Raw genomic sequence first — 19,886 nt, 5'->3', positions numbered from 1 at the left:
GTCATTATGAGTCAGAATCGACTGGACGGCACAACCGCCACCTTCTGTTTGGGAACACATCAAGCACTGGCATGTGCAAGCTGAAGGAGCCTGCACAATAATATTATTAAGGAGGTAACATGTTTATACCCATTTTACAGATGAGGAAGGTGAAATTCAACAAGTTTTCTTAAACTGAAGTTCAAACAAGGTCACTGCCAGGATGTGACAGAACTGAGATTTCCACATAGTTCTGAGTCCAAAGTTTATGCACACTACAGAGATATTGGCTTCACCCCCATTGTGGAGAGACAAGGACTCAGACACCTTTCTCTCCTCCATCCATATGGCAAAGGAAGTCGACGATGTAGTCCCATATCCATTCATCCATTGATTCAGTCAATCATTGATTCACCTAATACTCATGGAGCATGTATAACACACCAGGCGCTGTGTTAGGCTCAGAGCACACAGAGATGAAAAAGGCATGGGCCCCAACCCCAGCAACAAAGCGGGTGTCCACATGCAGTTCCTCACAGCCTGGTAGAAGTCAGTGCCCGTGTCTATGCCCACACAGCTCAGTGGGAGTCACTGCCCATGATCTATGCCCACACAGCCTGGTGGGAGTCAGTGCCCATGTTGTAGCTCACACAGCCTGGTGGGAGTCAGTGCGCTGGTCTATGTCCACACAGCCTGGTGGGAGTCAGTGCCCGTGTCTATGCCTACACAGCTCAGTGGGAGTCACTGCCCATGTTGTAGCTCACACAGCCTGGTGGGAGTCAGTACCCACGCTGTAGCTCACAGAGCCTGGTGGGAGTTGGTGCCATGATGTACAGCCACACAGTTTGTCGCCCTTTTGAGATACTGGATGGAAGCAACAACCTCTTCTACCCCTACCAGTCACTCATAATGACCCCATAAGACAGAGCTGACCTGCCCCATTGGGTTTTCTAGGCTGTAATCTTTATGGAAACAGATCAGCAGGCTTTTCTCCCACAAAGCCACTGAGTGGGTTTGAACTGCAAACCTTTTGGTTAGTAGCTGAATGCTTAGTCGTCGAGCCACCAGGGCTCCTCTATCACACACAGAGCTTCACAAATGGGACTCCCCCGACTCCATCAGGCTTGGAGCTCCCAGAAGATACAGACACAATTACTCCATACGCAGAGCTCACGTCTGGTTAATTCTGTGCTGTTGTCCACCGTTATACAGCACCATGACACTCACTGCCTAATTCAACCCTCATAACAGTCTAAGAAAGTAGGCATTACTAGCCCCATTTTTCAGATGAGCAGACTGAGACTCAGAGAGGTGAAGTGATTTCTCTAAGGTCACACAGATAGCACCTAGCAGAGTGAGGGCCCTGGGATTAATCCTTGATTGTCTTCACCCTACCACGTACCCATTGTAAAGCTAATGTTATCTGAAGGCTTACAGTGCACCTGGCCATTTGAGGCAGGTGCTGTGATCATGACCATTATATGTTGAGGAACCCAGGATGTGAGAAGGTTAGTCACTTGCTCAAGCCCACTCCACTAGGAGGACGTAGAGCCAAGCTTCTGACTCTGATACCAAGTTTCCAGGCCTTCTTGATGGGCTGGTCATCTTCAAAGCGGGCAACTCAGTCTTAGCAACAACTTGCCAGGCCCCCTCTGGTCATGATGCCATCATGCTAGGGACACAGCCCTGTTAAAAGCCAACCACTGAAAAGGGTCTCTCTTCTTGTCCCTTCTTTCCCTCCCTGGCCTCCCAGAGGCAGGGATCCCTGCGGCCTCATAACATCTGAGGCTATTGAAAGAGACTGTTCAGAAAATTACGGGGATCTATTTTTATTTTTAAAAAAGCAAATAATTTGTACGAGGGGTCCAGGATAGGGGAAAGGAGATTATGCAGAGAAAGCACCAGAGCTGGCCCTGGGAAAGGCGGGGTGACGGTGGCGTTTGCGTATGCCTAAGCAGCACAGCTGGCCTGATGGGGTTTGGCAAACTCAAGCCCTGTCTCCTTCCTAGTCATTTTTACCTGCTGCATTTGCATATACATATGATATCTGTTATCCTAATTATATCTATTTTCCCAGGTATAGACAGACATAGCCCAGAGTTGGGGTGCCCATTAGCAGATCACACGGGCCTCTGCAGCTGTGTTTTGATTAGCAGAAAAGGTTCTTTGGCATCAGAGAACTGAAATCACCTTTTAGGGTATGACAAGCGCAGCCAAGCGTCTCGCAAGTGGAAATCAGAGGTTTCTCTAAGGAAGGAGTGAGAACGACCACAAAGAATTAAAAGGAGAATAACCTTTAATGGTTTCAACTGTGAAAGCTCAGTCATGCTTAAGGCCCGCCATCCATCACAGCAGTGTGGTATTCGGGGAGCCTTCAGGCCAGGATTCGCCCCCATACACACTTCTGGAGGAGGGGATGGCAATGGGGGCCCGTTTTTTCCAGCCTGGGCTCCAGCAGGGAGGATGCGAAGGTGAAGAGGCCAAGGATGGTTGGAGGTGGGAGAGCAAGGGTATTACGGATTATGGTGCATTCCCACCTGCCTCAAATGACTTGCAAATGATATGCAAATCATTATGCAAATCACCACAAGCCGTATCTGAGACCCTGTGGTTCAGGGGCGCCTTTTAGAAGACATGTCAGTACTTTCCTGCTTGCATGCTTCCACGGTAGGTTTACCTGCCCAAGCTCTCTCGGCTTCCTTGGGAAGGCCATGCCCCTACATTACCCAAAAATACAAATGTGGTTTATTCTTTGTCATTTACATGGCATTTTCGTAAATTCTATCTTATTTGACCCCTGGCAAAGGTATAAAGGAGCTTGAACAGACTTTATGACTCCTATTGTACTGGAGGAGTCCCTGGATGGTGCGAACAGTTAACACGCTTGGCTGCTAACCCAAAGGCTGGAGATCCAAACCCACCCAGAGGTGCCTCAGGAGAAAGGCCTGGCAATCTACTTGAGAAAAATCAGCCATTGAAAACCCTTTGGAGCACAGTTCTACTCTGACACACATGGGGTTGCTATGAGTCAGAATTGACTGGATAACAATTGGTTTTGTTTTGTTTTGTTTTTTCTTTGCATTGGGCCTAAAGGGATTAAGCAATTTACCTAAGGTCAAAGAGCCAGGCTGTGGTTGAACCCAGCCTTGAACCCAGGTCTCCTAACTTGGAGTCTGGTGCTATTTACTCTACGTTTCCCTGATGAAAGCAGGGTGCATGCAGAATGGTGGAGGGCTGGGGAGGCAAGGAACATCCAGGAGAGGGGATTCCCAATCTTTTTTTCCCCTTCCAAATAATGTCAAGCTTTCTCGCTTTCTCACTGGAAGAAGAAAACAGCTGTGTCAGACAGGGCAGCAGAACTTTGTAGGCTGAAAATGCTCCTCAGGTAGTTACAATGTGTTCCCAGGTGTGTCCTGGTTGAGAATTAGCTCATTCTTTCCTTCAGTAAATATTTATTGAGGACCTACTACATGCCAGGCATTGTTCTCTGAAGTCCACAGTCTATTGGAAGCAGACAATTATCAATTGTGCGAAGAGCTATGACAAAGAGGAAACAGACATTAACTGGCCGAGGCCACTTTAGATAGGGCAGTCCCTCTGAGGAAGGGCCCCAGAGCCAAGACCACTTAGAGGGTATGAGGTAGTCATGAAAGAGCTGAGGAGAGCCTTGCAGTCAGGGCTGCCATGGGCAGAGGGTCAGGAACAGAAAGGGATGAGTTTGGGAACCAGGAAGGAAGTGGACCTGGCTGAAACTAGACAGAGCGAAGCTGCAAAGAGCAGAACGGTGTAAGATGAGTTTGAAAAGGGAAGCGGGAAAGAGACCAGGTGGGCCTCAAAGGGTTTTTTAAATAGCTCTTACATCACCCTCAACCTTAAAAGCCAATTGCTGTCCAGCTGATGCCAACTCATGGTGACCCCATGTATGTCAGAGTAGAACTATGTTTCACAGCGTTTTTAATGACTGATTTTTTGGAAGTAGATCTCCAAGCCTTTCTTCTGAGGTGCCTCTGGGTGGCCTTGAACCTCCAACCTTTCAGCTGGCAGCTGAGTCCACCCCCAACCTTAGTGGCTGGGAACTAACAGTTGTTTTTGTTTTAATGTAGAATAGCATACGTTATGCAATAATTTCCATTTTTGCTGCATATCAGAATCATTTGGAAGGCTTGTTAAAACCCCAAGAACTTCTGACATCACATCTCAAGTGGGGGCCCAAGAGTTTGCATCTCTACCAAGTTCCCAAGTAAAGCTGATGGTGCCAGTGGGGACCCCACTTTGGGAACCACTAGCAGGGTGTATCACATGCATTCTGACAAGTTTCATTCTTGGAAACTCTAGCTTCAGAAATATACATAGTTCGTGTGTACTAGATCTCAAGGCAAAATGTATCTCTTCAAGCAGATTACGATCGAAAAGAGTTGGAAAGCCCCTGATTCAGAGACTTAGGACCTTTGCATAGTACAGAAACCATCAGCCTTTGTGGTTCTAATCAATTCTGCTGGAAATCTTGTGACTTCCCTACAAATAAATAAGCAAATAAGTATACGAGTGAGAAATAAAAATAAAGAAAGTGTGGCTAGACTAGGAAAGCAGATTCTCCCATTCATAGCCTTACCTCGGCCTTAATTTGTCCTCTTGAACCTTCTAAAACATGATGTTGCACTTCTGCCTTGAGCCCAGGGTTATGCTGTCCCTAAGCCGCCGGCCTAACTCCAGAGCTCAGGAGCAGACTGACCTCAGGGGTGATGCTTCCATGTCCTGGTTCCATCTGCACAGCCCAGCCCCCCTCTGCAAGGCCCAGAGCACTCAGTCCTGGAGATGCCCACCTGAGGTGCCCGTGGCACCTACCACTTCCCACACACACCCATTGACTGGCTTCCTTTGCACTTGAGTCCTGCCTGCTTCTCCTGTGAGCTGCACCAGTTCCAGAGCCCCATGGAGAATTCAGGGTCATTGCCAGCTGCTCTCCCTGGCCAGTTTTGACATCAATCATAAAAGAACATCTGATCCTCATTCTGGAAGAGACCTTCCTGATGGGGAAGTGGGGAGTGTTTCTCTGAAAACCAAATAGGAAGGCAGAAGCCTCTGGAATCTATACTAGCTTAGGAGTCCAGAAACTTGCACACACTCCTTCAATAAGCCTTTGCTGAGCTCCGGCTGCGTGCAAGGCATGAGCTGGGCGCAATGACCATTGTGGTGGTGAGCAAGCGAACACAGGCTATGCCCTCATGAGGCTTACAACGGATCCACTTTCCAGCTCCTTCTCCAACTTTCTGGGTGACTTAGGCCAACCATTGCCTTTCTCAGAAACTTGGCACCATTCTATGCATGGTGAGTACTAGGAATGCTAGAGCCGGAAGTGACCTTGAGGATAATGGCGTCTCATCTCCTGGTTCTATAAAGGAGAACCTGGGTCACAACAAGGGGGAGTGACTTGCCCAGGGTCACACAGTGAGTTGCTGGCAGAAGTACAGCTGAAACCTCACAGGTCAGCTTCCCACCTGCCTTCCTTATACTCCTGCGCATGCGCTTACCCAACCCCATCCTTCCCTCTGCACCTGCCCGGACTATCAAGAAGCTGAATAAGGCTGTCTTGTTAGAAATACAAGATACGCAGAAGACATGGTGGATACCAGCCCCTAGCCCGTTGCGGTCGAGTCGATTCCAACTCATAGCAACTTTATAGGACAGAGTAGAACTGCCCCATAGTGTTTCCAAGGAGCACTTGGTAGATTCAAACTGCTGATCTTTTGGTTAGCAGCCATAGCACTTAACCACTATGCCACCAGGGTTTCCAGTGGATGTCAGGCAGTTGCTAACTTCCCAGGATAACTTCGGTTTTCACTGCTGCAACACAGATGGTGTTCCAGGCCAGAACCCAGAGCAGGGACAGAGCACTGAGGGGCCTCCAACCCCATTCAGAGGAGTTGACCCCTGCCCCTTCCCACAACCATCACCCACTGCATTTCTATTGACCCCTCATGGCAGAGTTCAGTGGGTGCCACATTCTTGATGCCTTCCCCAGGCCACAAGTTCAGAGCAGCCAGCTCGTGTCTCTCTAGCGCTTCTCTCTCGGCCTTGAGCAGGGGAGAGGTTACGCATTCAATCCCTGACCTGACAGAGCTATGTAGTGCCAGGAGGAGAATCAGGCTCACAACATGCAGGAGCTGCAGACAGCCCCTGCCCTCGAGAGCTGACACATAAATAACTTCCAGGATCACGTTGGGTGTCAACTCGGAGGCCCTCAGGAACCTCCCTGCAGGGTCAAGAGTTTGTGACATGGCTCCCCAACCACTCTGTGGTCCTGCCTATGGATCACAACGATCTGATCCACAACTGATCATGGGGAAGGTGCAAGACCAGGCAATGTTTCATTCCATTGTGTATCGGGTTCCCATGAGTGGGGGTCAACTCAATGGCAGCTAAGAACAGCATCACTGAGGTGAATGTTTGCCATTTTGGGCTGTCCTGAACCCAGCCCCCCACCTTTCTAACATCTTTCGGAGATCCCGGATTGTTGTAGTCTTGGTGGTAGAGCCTGCCAGGCACTACAGACGCTTAACCAAATGGCAAGTCTATGATATAAGCTCAACATATCCTGACTGAGTGACTCCAGGGGGTGGAGATGATTGGAAGTTATGTTGGTTGTAGCACACTGAACAGCCCACCTCTACTGCCTTGCCCTCTGGGAGTCACTGGGTCCCTGTCCCTTTTCACAATCTTGTGTTCCAGCCTGCTGGAAGTCCCCAATATCCTTCCAATAAACTCCTTCCTTTTGGTGTAGCAAGTTGGCTTTTGTCGCTTGCAGCCAGGAGCACTGCAGTGAGAAGGGCCTTCTTTGTAAGGCTGCTGTGAAGCTGAAATGAAATTACACTTGTAAAGCATTTTGCTGAATGCCTGGCACATAGTCAGGCTCAATACATGTTCACTATTGAGATTATCATGGACTCAGATGGCCCCAATGAAGGGGTGCTCTGAGTTGCATACAAGGTTTTCATTGAGAAAAAGGGTACACAGATTCCTAGTTGCCAAACTGGCAACTTTCCCCTCTACTCTTGGGGCTGTTCGGGGTCTTATGCTTGCCATATTCGCCATGAATTGGCAACGCTTGATGAACAGATGAAATGCAGGAACAGACCAGCCAAAAACCAACACCAAACAAACAAGAATACCATCGAGTGATTATTTTAGCAACAAATTCTCCTTCTTTACTATGGTTTGCATGCCCTGATGTTAAAATCACTGTGCAGTCTTGGGGCATAGCGCCAATAGGCAGCTCAAGGAAGTCAGGGGGGTGAAGGAACAGGGGCTCAATGGCAGAGGTCCAAGGCCAGCTCTTGAGGACAGAGAACCGTTCCAGAAACTTGCTATGTAACTGCTCAGCCTGGCCTTACCACCACGCACACCCTGAAGTGGCTGAACCTGCCTCATACCTGACAGGGGTATGAGTCCAGTGAGTAAAGCCTGTGGCTGCACTTTGCAATTTGGCACATTCCAGACACCAGTGGTCATTGTCACCAGCAGTAACAGCGTCAACCGTGTCTTTTTCTTCTTTCTAACATCTATTGTGCTATTCCTGTGCCCCAGGGACTGGCTAAGCAATTAGCATACATTGTTGTCGTTAGTTGCCCTGGAGTCAATTCTGGCTCTTAGTGACCCCATGTGACAGAGTAGAACTGCCCAGCAGGATTGTCCTTGCTGTAATCTTCACTGGAGTGCATCACCAGGTCTTTCTCCCAAAGAGCCACTGGGTGGGTTTGAACCACAAACCGTTGGGTTAGCAGCCGAGTACTTCACCATTGCCCCACCAGGGCTCACTACAACCATTAACATACATTAATTCATTTAATCCTGACGACAACCTCATGAGGCCGGCTACTATGATTGTTGTTAGTTGCCATCAGGTTGGTTCCAAATCATGGCAACCCATGCCTGCAGAGTAGAACAGCTCCACAGGGTTTTCAAGGCTGTGACCTTTCAGAAGCAGATTGCCAGGCCTGTCTTCCAAGAATACCTAAGCCTGGCTTTGAACCCATCAACCTTTCAGCTGGTAGTCAAGCCACCCAGGGACTCCTGAACATACACGAGTTCAGCGAATCCTTAAATGACCTTATGAGACCAGGTACTGTGATTATCATTAATAAACTGATGCTTAGAGAGCTTGAATGACTTGCCCGAGGTCATATAGCTAGTACGGGATGGAGCTGTGGTCTGTCCCCAGGCTTGTCCGCCACTCAGTTAAAACTCTGCGCACTCCCTGGAGTGCCTCCACCTCGCACACACGTACACACACATCCTGACCCTAATCGCAGCTGCCCTATTCCCAACAGACCTTTCTCTGCCGCCTTAACAGCCACAGAACAGAACTTGGGCTAAAGTGCCTTTGTGTTTTTATTTGGAAGATGGGTTTTATGCCCTGGTTGGAGCTGGTCGTGGATTCTGTCTCTTCTATATTATACGCTCTTATGTACATGCCGTAAAAGTGTCCAGTCGGTGCTTATGGCAATATATTGATCAGGGCCATTTAATCTCCTGTGCGAAGTCAGAGGGCTGGGCACACACTCTTTTCTGCTACTTTGCCCTGCAGGCTTCGGTTTTGTAAATCTGTTTTCCACCAGGGCTAGAGGGGAAAGAAAAAAGGGTTATTTATGAATGGGATTCTCAGGTGTTCTGTCTGGATAGATTGCTTCCCATCCTAGTTAACGAAGGCCCAAGGTGTCAGCGTGGAAAAATGAATCACAGCCACACCATTTCGACAAGGAAAGAAATCAGAAGAGGCACGTGTTTCTCTGAAAGGTCACTATACTACTGGGCCTGTGTTGTTGCTCTCTGTTGAGGCGCAGAATGGTGACAATCTGCAGCTCTTGAATGGCGAGCAGCTCTGGGTGCCCTCTATGCACACATGCTCCTCCCAGGCATGTTAACAGCCCGCACAACCACGTTGCCCCAGCCCATACCCCCCACCCCCATCTTTACTGCTCTCCCCTGCTCCAGACAGGCGGGGAACACAGGAGATCAATGAGCTGTGTTATCAGAGGTGCCTGCAGCACGGCCATTTCTCAGGCCGAACACTGATGGCACCTCTCCTTGGCAATAAAAGGCTGCTGGAGACAGACTGGAGGCTGGTCCGATCAAGGGCCTGTCTATCCCTTTCTGATAAACAGCTCCTGCACAAGCTTGAGGCAAAGAACCCATTTCCGCGGCCACCTTGCTGCGCTTGCCACATGCCCACTCACCTCCCAATCGACATTTCCTTGTGTTGCTCCAGATTTTCCCAGGACCACCGGGCAGGCCAGGCCATCTCCAAAGATCATTCCATTTTATTCCAGCAAATCTCACAGGAAACACTGCTGGAGGGTTGGCAGCGGATCCTGGCTCCCCAGGAGGTGGTGCAGGGACCCATGTACCGTGGAGATCCACTCCAGATTAAATCACTTGAGGGAAACCAAACCCAACGCATTTTTGGAGAGGAAAAAGAGTATTCTGCCCAACGAGTTGCCTAAAGTGCTGTGTTGGCTTTATTTATGTTTGTCTTATCTGTTTGTTTTATTGTGGTAAAATACATAGAACTAAAAAAAAAAAAAAGCTACTTTAACCATTTTTAAGTGTACAATTGACATTCTCCATATTATGTAACCATCACCACTATCCTTTTCCAAAAGTTTTTCAGCACCCCAAAAGAAACTCAATTCCCCTTCAGCGATAACTTCCCACTCCCCGCCCCAGGTGACTACCAATAAGCTTTTGGCTGTGTGCATTTGCCTATTCTAGGTATTTCACATCAGTGGGATAATACAATATTTGTCCTTTCACATCTGGCTTATTTCACTCACATGTTTCCAAAGTTATAGCATGGATCAGAATTCCATTCCTTTTCATGGCTGAATAACACTCCATTGCATGGATATACCACTGTCTCGGTCATCTAGAGCTGCTATAACAGAAATACCACACATGGATGGCTTTAACAAAGAGAAGTTTATTCTCTCACAGTCCAGTAGGCTAGAAGTCTGTATTTAGGGGGCCGGCTCCAGGAGAGGGCTTTCTCTCTGTCGGCTCTGGAGGAAAGTCCTTGTCATCAGTCTTCCCTTGGTCTGGGGGCATCTCAGCTCAGGAACCTCAGGATGCACTCTGTTCCCAGCACGGCTTTCTTGGTGGTATAAGCTTCCCAACTCTCTGCTTGCTTCCCTTTCCTTTTACCTCTTGAGAGATAAAAGGTGGTGCAGGCCACACCCCAGGGAAACTCCCTTTACCTTGGATCAAGGATGTGACCTGGTAAGGGGGTGAACAATCCCACCCTAATCCTCTTTAACATAAAATTACAATCACAAAATGGAGGACCACTGCAGAATACTGGGAATCATCATGGCCTAATAAAGTAGATACACACATTTTTGGAGAGACATAATTCAATCCCTGACAACCCCATTTTATTTATCACAATTTAAGGGACTTTTGGATCATTTCCACCTTTTGGCTATTGTGAATAATGCTGCGTTGTTGTACATTGACAAAATCCCGCTGCTAATTAACAGTAAAGATTTTAATTTAGACATCCTTTTCCAAATCACGGCTTTTTCTACTACATCTATACCATTTTTCAAACACAATCATCGGGTCAAAAAGAAGGAACAAACCCACCTATCAGGGTTTCTGCTTATCTTAGCTACAGAATCCTGTCGAAAGCAAGACTGGGGACTGGAGGTTGCCCGGACTGATGGCCAGCACCAGTCATTAACTTATCCAGGTCCAGACGTTCAAAGACAAACAACTTAATTCACTGGGGTGGGGTTAGCTTTGCTCTAAGCTCTCCATCAGTTCCATCAGTTCCAAATCAAAAGCATTTAAAGACCACCCATAAAAAATACAAAGCAACCCCAGTTTCTAAGATTTTAATGGGTCTGCACCCTCAAGCTGTAACTTCCTATCATCTGAAATAAAAATGGAAGCCCAGATCAAGTCCCTGCAGTGAACGCCAAAGCCCTGCCCCATTTTCCTTCCTTATCTGGGCTCCCTCAAATCTGAACACTTTTTTATGGTCATTTAGTATCATTTTGTCTTCCCAGAGAGACGTAGATGAGACCTGGTTTTTGCCATCGCGCAGCTCTAAGGCTCTGTGATTCCAGTGAAATCGCTCGAGAGCCTCAGTTTTCTAGTCTATAAAATGGGAACAATAGAGACCACATCACAGAGTTCCTTAGGGAATTCAATAAACTAATGTGTGGACTGTGCCCAGCCCCAAGCCAGACTCCTGGCAAGTATGCAATGAACAGAAAGCTACCTTCTGTCTTCTTTCTGAGAACATTCCAGAAGCCGGTGGAGGGTTGATGGAGCCTGATGAATCTTCTTAAGAATTCTTCAACGTTGGGTTGAGCTGAGAGCACAAAGGGGGAGAGCTCCAACAGTGGGGTGCTGCCTAGTTGCCTAAAAGAAAGCTCACTGCCACCTTTGGCATGTGGTTCAGAGGTGGGCTTTCTGTGATGCTCAGGAAAAGAAGACGACAGCTCTAAAACCCTCAGATGGGGTGGGGCTGTGAGAGTCTGTAGGGACACCTGACATTCTCCTGACTCACCCAACTTAGGGAACTCCCCACTGAATGAGGCTTAGACCATCCCTGCAATAGAAATTGTTAAGACATCAGATATCATTTTCCCAGCATCCCTTGCAGCTACAGAGCATCCATCGAATGCACCTGGCCAAGATGTTGACTCAGGAACCAGGACTGCAAAGAATCTGCTTTGCTGAGGATGTCACAGGGGTGGGAGTGACAGCCAGTGCCCAGGGCTTCAGTGCCCAGCTTTCAGGGGTCAGCAGCCTAGCAGTGTCAATTATGAGGTCTCCTGAGGAGCTGTTCTAGAGAGTCAGTCTGGACAGACTGAGGCTGATTCTCTGGCCCTTCTAAAGACTCTGTTAGCTCCCCGAGTCTTTTAATAGGTTATTTTGCTATTTCGATTAGTACATTGCTGTTGTTGAAGTTAATCCTATGGAAACATCCTTCAGCTTAATCCCTGGCCATAAACTTAACTTGCAGAGAGAAGGAAGTACGTCCTGATAAGACACCCCCATCACTGGACCTCCCCATTTCACTGTATCTACACACACACACACACACACACACACACACGCACACACACACACGCAAACCTTTGCCGTGGAGTCGATTCCAACTCATAGTGACCCTGTGACACAGAGTAGAACTGCCCCATAGAGTTTTCAAGGAGCGCCTGACAGATTTACACTGCCAACCTTTCGGTTAGCAGTCATAGCTCTTAACCACTACGCCACCAGATTTCCGAATCTACACAAGTGCTTCTCAGAGTAAGGTCCTTGAACCACACACTTCAGAGTCAACTAGCATATAATTAGGGTGTTGATGAAAATGCAGATTCCTGGGCCTCACTCTGCAAATACTGAATTAGAACAAATACTGAATTAGAACCTTCGGGGCTGCTGTTTAGAAAAATGTGTTTTTAGCAAGCCCACCCCCATCACTGTTATGCTCATTAAAAGGTGGGGACTTCCTAGCATTTTCCCATGGACAATTGTCACATTATTAGTGAGACAAAAGGAGGATGCTCTTCACGACCAGAGGCAACTGGCCCTGTGGGACCTCCTGCTGCCCTGAGTGCTAAGGGAACCAACATCTCACACACCTATACCCCTGGGGACACACTGGGATCAAGGAGGTTCTGGTCTATTCCAGGGCTACACAGTGTGTGGTTCAAGGTCCAGTGCCGTCTGTGAACTGTTTGTTATTGGTCTGTAACACTGCAGCTACAGAAATCGAGAGTAAGCATTGAGCAGCTTCTCTGGCAGTGTGCCAGATTAATTTTATATTTGCTGAATCTGTGATACAATCTTGGCCTTATATTTTGGGTAACCGTTTTATTTTGTTGTTTTCTAATTGTCTTAGTCGTCTAATGCTGCTATAACAGAAATACCACAAATGGATGGCTTTAACAAAGAGAAATTTATTCTCTCACAATCCAGTAGGCTATGGAGTCCAAATTCAGAGCATCAGCTCCAGGAGAAGCCTTTCTTGCTCTGTTGGCTCTGGAGGAAAGTCCTTGTCCTCAGTCTTTCCCTGGACTAGGAGCTTCTCTGCACAGGAACCCCTGATCCAAAGGATGCGCTCTCTTCCTGGCACTGCTTTCTTGGTGGTATAAAGTTCCCAACTCTCTGCTTGCTTTCCTTTCCTTTTATTTCTTGTAAGATAAAAGGTGGTGCAGGCCACATCCCAGGGAAACTTCTTCCAGGGATGGGTCCTGAGCAAGGATGTTACGTCCCACCCTAATCCTCTTTAACCACGGGCAGAGATTATGATTTATAACACATAGGAAAATCACAAAATGGAGGACAACCACACTATACTGGGAATCATGGCCTAACCAAGTTGGGGACACAATTCAATCCATGACACTAATAATGCATTTTTGTTGTATTTTACAAAAATACAGGACCATGACTTTCAGCTTGAGAAAGGACAAGCATGTTCTTCCCTTTTGGTTTTCTAACTCCAGGTCTTTCCACATTTCATTATCACACTTGACTTTGTCTTCTTGAGCCACCCTTTGAAATCTTCTGTTCAGCTCTCTTGCTTCATCATTTCTTCCATTTGCTTTAGCTACTCCACATTCAAGAGGAAGTTTCAGAGTCTCTTCTGACATCCATTTTGGTCTTTTCTTTCTTTCCTGTCTGTTTAATCACCTTTTGCTTTCTTCACATATGATGTCCTCCCACAACTCATCTGGTCTTTGGTCTTTAGTGTTCAATGTGTCAGATTTATTCTTGAGATGGTCTCCAAATTCAGGTGTGCTATACTCCAGGCTGTATTTTGGTTCACGTGGACTTGTTATAATTTTCTTCAGCTTCAACTTGAACTTGCATATGAGGAATTCATGGCCTCTTCTGCAGTTGGCATCTAGCTTTGTTGAAGGATTCTACGGACAAAATATTTGAACAATCCAGGAAGCATCAAAAGAAGATGGAAGGAATACACAGAATCACTGTACCAAAAAAAATTGGTTGAGGTTCAACCATTTCAGGAGGTAGCATATGTTTAAGAATTGATGGTATTGAAGGAAGAAATTCAAGTTGCACTGAAGGCATTGGTGAAAAACAAGGCTTCAGGAATTGTCAGAATACCAACTGAGATGTTTCAACAAACGGATGCAGCACTGGAGGTGCTCACTCCTCTCTGCCGAGAAATTTGGAAGACAGCTACCAGGGCAACCCACTGGAAGAGATTCATAGTTGCGCCCATTCTAAAGAAAGGTGATCCAACAGAATGCGGAAATTATCCAACAATATCATTAATATCACAGGCAAGTAAAGTTTTGCTGAAGACAATTCAGAAATGGTTGCAGCAGTACATCAACAGAAAACTGCCAGAAATTCAAGCTAGATTCAGAAGAGGATGTGGAATGAGGAATATCATTGCTGATGTCAGATGGACCCTGGCTGAAAGCAGAGAATACGAGAAAGATGTTTACCTATGTTTCATTAACTGTGCAAAGGCATTCAACTGTGTGGGTCATAACAATTTATGGACAACACTGCAAAGAATGGGAATTCCAGAACACTTAATTGTGCTCATGCAGAACTTGTACATAGACCAAGCGGCAGTCTTTTGAACAGAACAAGGGGATACTGTGTGGTTCAAAATCAGGAAAGGTGCGTGTCAGGGTTGTATCCTTTTACCATATTTAATCAACCTGTATGCTCAGCAAATAATCCAAGAAGCTGGACTACACATAGAAGAATGTGGCATCAGGATCCGTGCAAGACTCATTAACAACCTGTGGTACGCAGATGACACAACCTTGCTTGCTGAAAGAGAAGAAGACTTGAAGCACCCATAGGGTTTTCACTGGCTGATTTTCAAAAGTGGACCTCCAGGCCTTTCCTTCTAGTCCTCCTTAATCTGGAAGCTCTGCTGAAACCTGTTCAGCATCACAGCAACACGCAAGCCTCCAATGACAGATGGGAGGTGGCTGTGCTTGAGCTGTGTTGGCTGGGAATTCAATCCAGGTCTCCCGCTTAGAAGGTGAGAATTTCTACCACTGAACCATCACTGCTCTCATTGATCTACCCAGTTTGGGAGTTCTATGTAGAGCGGACCCAGCCTAAAGCCCTCATCTCTCTCTGGATGTATCTGCCCCTGGGAGCTATGGCCTTGACTCTCACTACGGGCAGGCAGGCCTCTAACTCTGAGACTAGGTCAATATCTGACATTGACAGGTCTTTGTGTTTCCAGGCAGGGTAATAGAAGGAATCACTACTCAGAAACACAAGGGAAACTTTACGCTTTTTCCAGAGTGAATGTAGGTGTCTCAGGGCCAACCACCCATCCCCAGCCCCACCAGTACATGTTCCTAGATTCAATGTGATCAAGCTTCAGAGAGCTACTTTGGGTTCAAGTGCTTAAACATAACTATGGTAATTTTCATTTTCCCTTTAAATTTAAATTCTCTGGAGGAAGGTTCTTGTCTCTTAAGCTTCTGCTTCCTGGTTCCTTGGAGATCTCCATGTAGCTTGGCATCTACCTTACCCAATCTCTCTCTCTGCTTGTTTGTTTAATCTCTTTATATCTCAAAGAGATTGACTTAAAATACACCCTACACTAATCCTCCCTCATTAACATAACAAAGACAACCCATTCTCAAACAGGATTATAACCACAGCCATAGGCGTTAGGGTTTACGACACATATTTGGGGGGACATAATTCAATCCATAACATTCTACCCTTTGGCCCTCAAAACTCATGTCCTTGCCACATGCAAAACACATTCATCCCATCACATCATCCCAAAAGCTTTAAATCAACTCCAAGTTATCTTCTGAATCATTTAAATCAAATACGGGTGAGACTTTAGGCATATTCTGTCATGGGGCAAAATTTCTCTTCATTTGTGAACCTGTTAAATCTAGAATACAAGTCATCTGTTTCCAAAGTACAATGGTAGAACAGGCACAAGGTAAACGTTTCTGTTACAAATGGGAGAAATTGAAGAGAAAGAAGGGATAACACACACCAAGCCAGTCCAAAACCCAGCAGAACAAAATACATTAGCTCTCAAGTCTTGAAAATAATGCTCTCTTCTCTGAGATCATCTAGGCAATAGCCCTGCCCTCTAGACTCTGGCTGTTGACCATGTACTGTAGATTCTGAGTGGAGGCCCCTCAGCCCTGGGCTTCAGCTCTGCCTTCCAAGCCCTCTGGGATGGCAACGCTGTTCTCTCAGCTTTGGGTGGCCCTATTCTCCTAGTCCATCTGAATGACAACCCCACCATCTTAGCCCTGGCAAGCCTCATTCTTTGGCATGACAGCCCTGCACCCTCAGCCTTGGGCAGTGACCCCATCTCCCTGGCGCTCCTTAACAGCAGCCCCACACACCAGAACCAAGTTGGCAAAGATCTGAATTTGAAACCTAGGAGGCTGTGGCCCATTCCTTTGAGATCCAGGAAACTGTGGACCCACCCTTTGAAATGAAGAAGGCCCTGCTTCCTTGCTCCTTCCAACAGTTCTGCTAATCTCTAAGTCACTCCAGGGACAGTCCTTTTTTCTTCCTTGGAGGACAACAGATGCAGCTCCTTTGGCCTGTTTCCTTCCTGTAGAATTACAAGAAGTAGATAGTGTTCTTTCCTTTCATTCTTTCTCTGTCTCTTTCAGTCTAAGCTGATGGTTTTTCTGCTGTGGTAGTCAGTTATATCCACAATCACAGGCTTAATCCCTTAAACAAAAGATTGTATAGCCATATCCTTGGTGAACATTCTAGGACACGAGTCCTTAGTTTGTACCACAGAATTTTCCAAATCTTTAAGTTCTATTTTCATTTTGCACAGTTCATTTTATGTCTGTCTCTTTCCTCTCACATTTTACTATAAGCAGCAAGAAGAAACCATACAGCCCCATTAAAATCCTGGTTAGAAATCTCCTCAGTCAGATATCCAAGTTCTCACTTACAAGTTCTACCTTCCACCAAATATCTGAACATATTTCAGACAAGTTCTTTGTCACTGCATAAAAAGCATCACCCTTCCTCCATTGCCCAATCACGTTTTCATCATTTTCTTTTAAAGCCTCACCAGAAGCACACTTAATGCCCACCTTTCCAGCAATATTTTGTTGGTGCCACATGTATTCTCTAAGATGAAAGAGGCTTTCTGTACAGCTCTCCTCACTTCCTTTTGAGCTCTTACCAGAATTGCCTCTGATGTCCAAAATTCTACCAACAGTCTCTTCAAGGCAATCTAGGCTTTTACCATTAGGCACCTTAAAGCTCTTCTAGCCTCTACCCATTACCCAATTTCAGAATCACTTCCACATTTTAGGAATCTGTTAAGGCAGCACCCCACTCTTCCAGTACCAAGTTCTGTCTTAGTTATAACACAGCTAAACAGCTGTGTTCAGGGACTCCCTCCCAATATGAGTAGTGTTCTTATGAAAGAAGTGTAGAGACACAGAGATAGACACAGAGGAAAGGCCATGTGAAGACGGAGTCACAGATGGAGTTATGCCAAACCTGCAAATCAAGAAACAGCTGGAGTTACCAGAAGCTGGGAAAGACAAGAAAGTCTCCTCTAGAGTCTTCAGGAGAGCATGGCCCTGTTGACACCCTGAATTTGGACTTCCAGACTCCACAACTGTGAAACAATGAATTTCTGTTCTTATTTGCCACCAATTTACGGTACTTTGTTATAGCAGCTTTAGTAAAGCAATGTCCTTGGCCTGGAATGCTGGACTCCCAAACCTTTGCGTAGCTAACACCTTCTCATCATCTACATCTCAACTCAGGGTCACTTCTTCAGAGGTCTTTCCTGATCCCCCCTAATACTCTTCCCCGTGCCCCCACCCAAGTCACTGTCCATCACCCAGTGTTAAGCTCTCAAAGTACTTACTGTTTTCAGAGTTTATTGACTTTGTTTGCTTTTTTATGTCCATGCTCTACATTAGAATATGCGCTCCAGAAGAGCAGGGACCTCCTCTCTCTTGTTCACTATTATATTCTTCTTGTCTGAAATAAGCCACCTGGTCTATAGGGTGACGCAAGCAGTTTGTGATTGACTGCTAACCTAAAGGTTGGTGGTTCAACCCCACCCCGTGGCTCTGCGGAAGAAAGGCCTGGTGATCTGCTTCTGTAAAGATTACAACCCAGAAAACCTATGGAACAATTCTAGTCTGTAGCATGTGAGGTCGCCATAAATCAAAACCAGCTCCATGAAAACAGGTTTGGGTTTGGGTTTGGGTTATATAGTATTTAAGGAGTTTCTGGGTGGTGCAAAAGGTGAAGCACTCAGCTACTAACCAACAGGTTAGTGGTTCAAATCCACTCAAGAAGCCACTTCCGAAAGATCAGTCATTGAAAATCCTATGGAGAGCAGTCGAAATGGACTAGATGGCAAATGGTTTAGGTTTTTTTTTTTTTTTTAAATATAGTAGGTGTTCAATAAATGTTGGTTAAATGAATGTATAAGTGAATGAATCAATGAATAAACGAGAAGGTGAAGGGGAACTGTACACTGAATTGTAGTTCTTGAAATTATAAAGCCATTAGCTTTGAAATATCTCAAAATTCCCAGATAACAGTAAAGACATTTGGGAGGCCACCCACCACCACGGGGGAAAACTCAGAAACCAGGAGGGGAGTAGGAAAGGAGAGACCAAGCAGCGGAGCCATGAAAACCTTCTTAATGCAACAATGAGAGAGCCGGCCTCCGCTATCCCCACCGCAGGGCGGGCTCCAACGCCCCTACAAATCATCTGTAACGCTAAATCTTGTTTAAATCCCTCTGCTTGTGGCCATGGGGAACTATGAAGGACACTCACGCACAATTTACATACTGCCAAGCTCCTGAGACCCTCTAAATAAAGGCCACCAGGGTCTCCGGGCACTATTTTTGAGAAGGACATCAAGTAATAGATTAAATTGTGTCTGCTCCCTCAACACTAGGGGAGAAGAAGCCTCACCCTCCACCCACTGACATCTGCCAACGTCTCATGCCCCGTTTGCTGTTGGATGTCTCCCTGGGAAGCCGTTACTACATCGAAAACGGTACACGGGTGCTACTGTCACCCCCGCTTTACGCAATTCCACTGCTAACAGGCATTTTTGCTCAGACTTTCATTCTTTTTCTAGACTCTAATCAGAAAAAAGGGCTTTCCACAACAGCACTTTGCATCCTGCCAGTAACTGTTACAACACAGTTATGATACCAACAATGGCTTGGTCGATGCAGCAGCCATCCGAGGGTCTGAAGCCAGACCCAACAGGCATGCACCAGAGGAAGGGCCAGGCAGATACGGGGATTTTTGTCTGAGCCATGAGATCTGGCTACAGAGCGCTCAGCTGCAAGGACCATGATTAACTTTTATAATATGACAAAATGGAAAGCAAAAAAGCGCGAAAAGTAAGGCCTAGGACACTGTGATTTATACTTTCGGGGATCCGAAGAAAAACAACACCTGCTTTAGTGTTTTGTTTTCTTGCACAACGCAGAGCAGACTACACAATCAAACAAACAAATAAAAAATGTGAAAACAGAACAACCAGAACAGAAATACCGAGAATGTTCACGCGTTGTGAAGAATGTAATCAATGTCTGAACGCTGCATGTAGAAATTATTGGGAAAAAACCCAAATCCATTGCCATCGAGTCATAGCTACCCTGTAGGTCTGGATAGAACTGCCCCACGGGGTTTCCAAGGAACAGCTGGTGGATTCAAACTGCTGGCCTTTGGTTAGCAGCCCGACACTTAACCACTGCACCATCAGGGCTCCAGAAACTGTTGAAACGGAATCTAAACTGCTATGTAAACCATTACTGAAAACACAGTAAAATGTTAGTTAAAAGGGGGAGGGGGCTGTTTCCTGAAGATATGGTAAGAGACTGACTTACATAGCTTCTC

Source organism: Elephas maximus, chromosome 21 (assembly GCF_024166365.1).
Source record: "Elephas maximus indicus isolate mEleMax1 chromosome 21, mEleMax1 primary haplotype, whole genome shotgun sequence".
NCBI classification, from domain to species: domain Eukaryota; kingdom Metazoa; phylum Chordata; class Mammalia; order Proboscidea; family Elephantidae; genus Elephas; species Elephas maximus.
The sequence above is the reverse complement of the archived record's forward strand: the minus strand, read 5'-3'. Positions refer to the sequence as shown.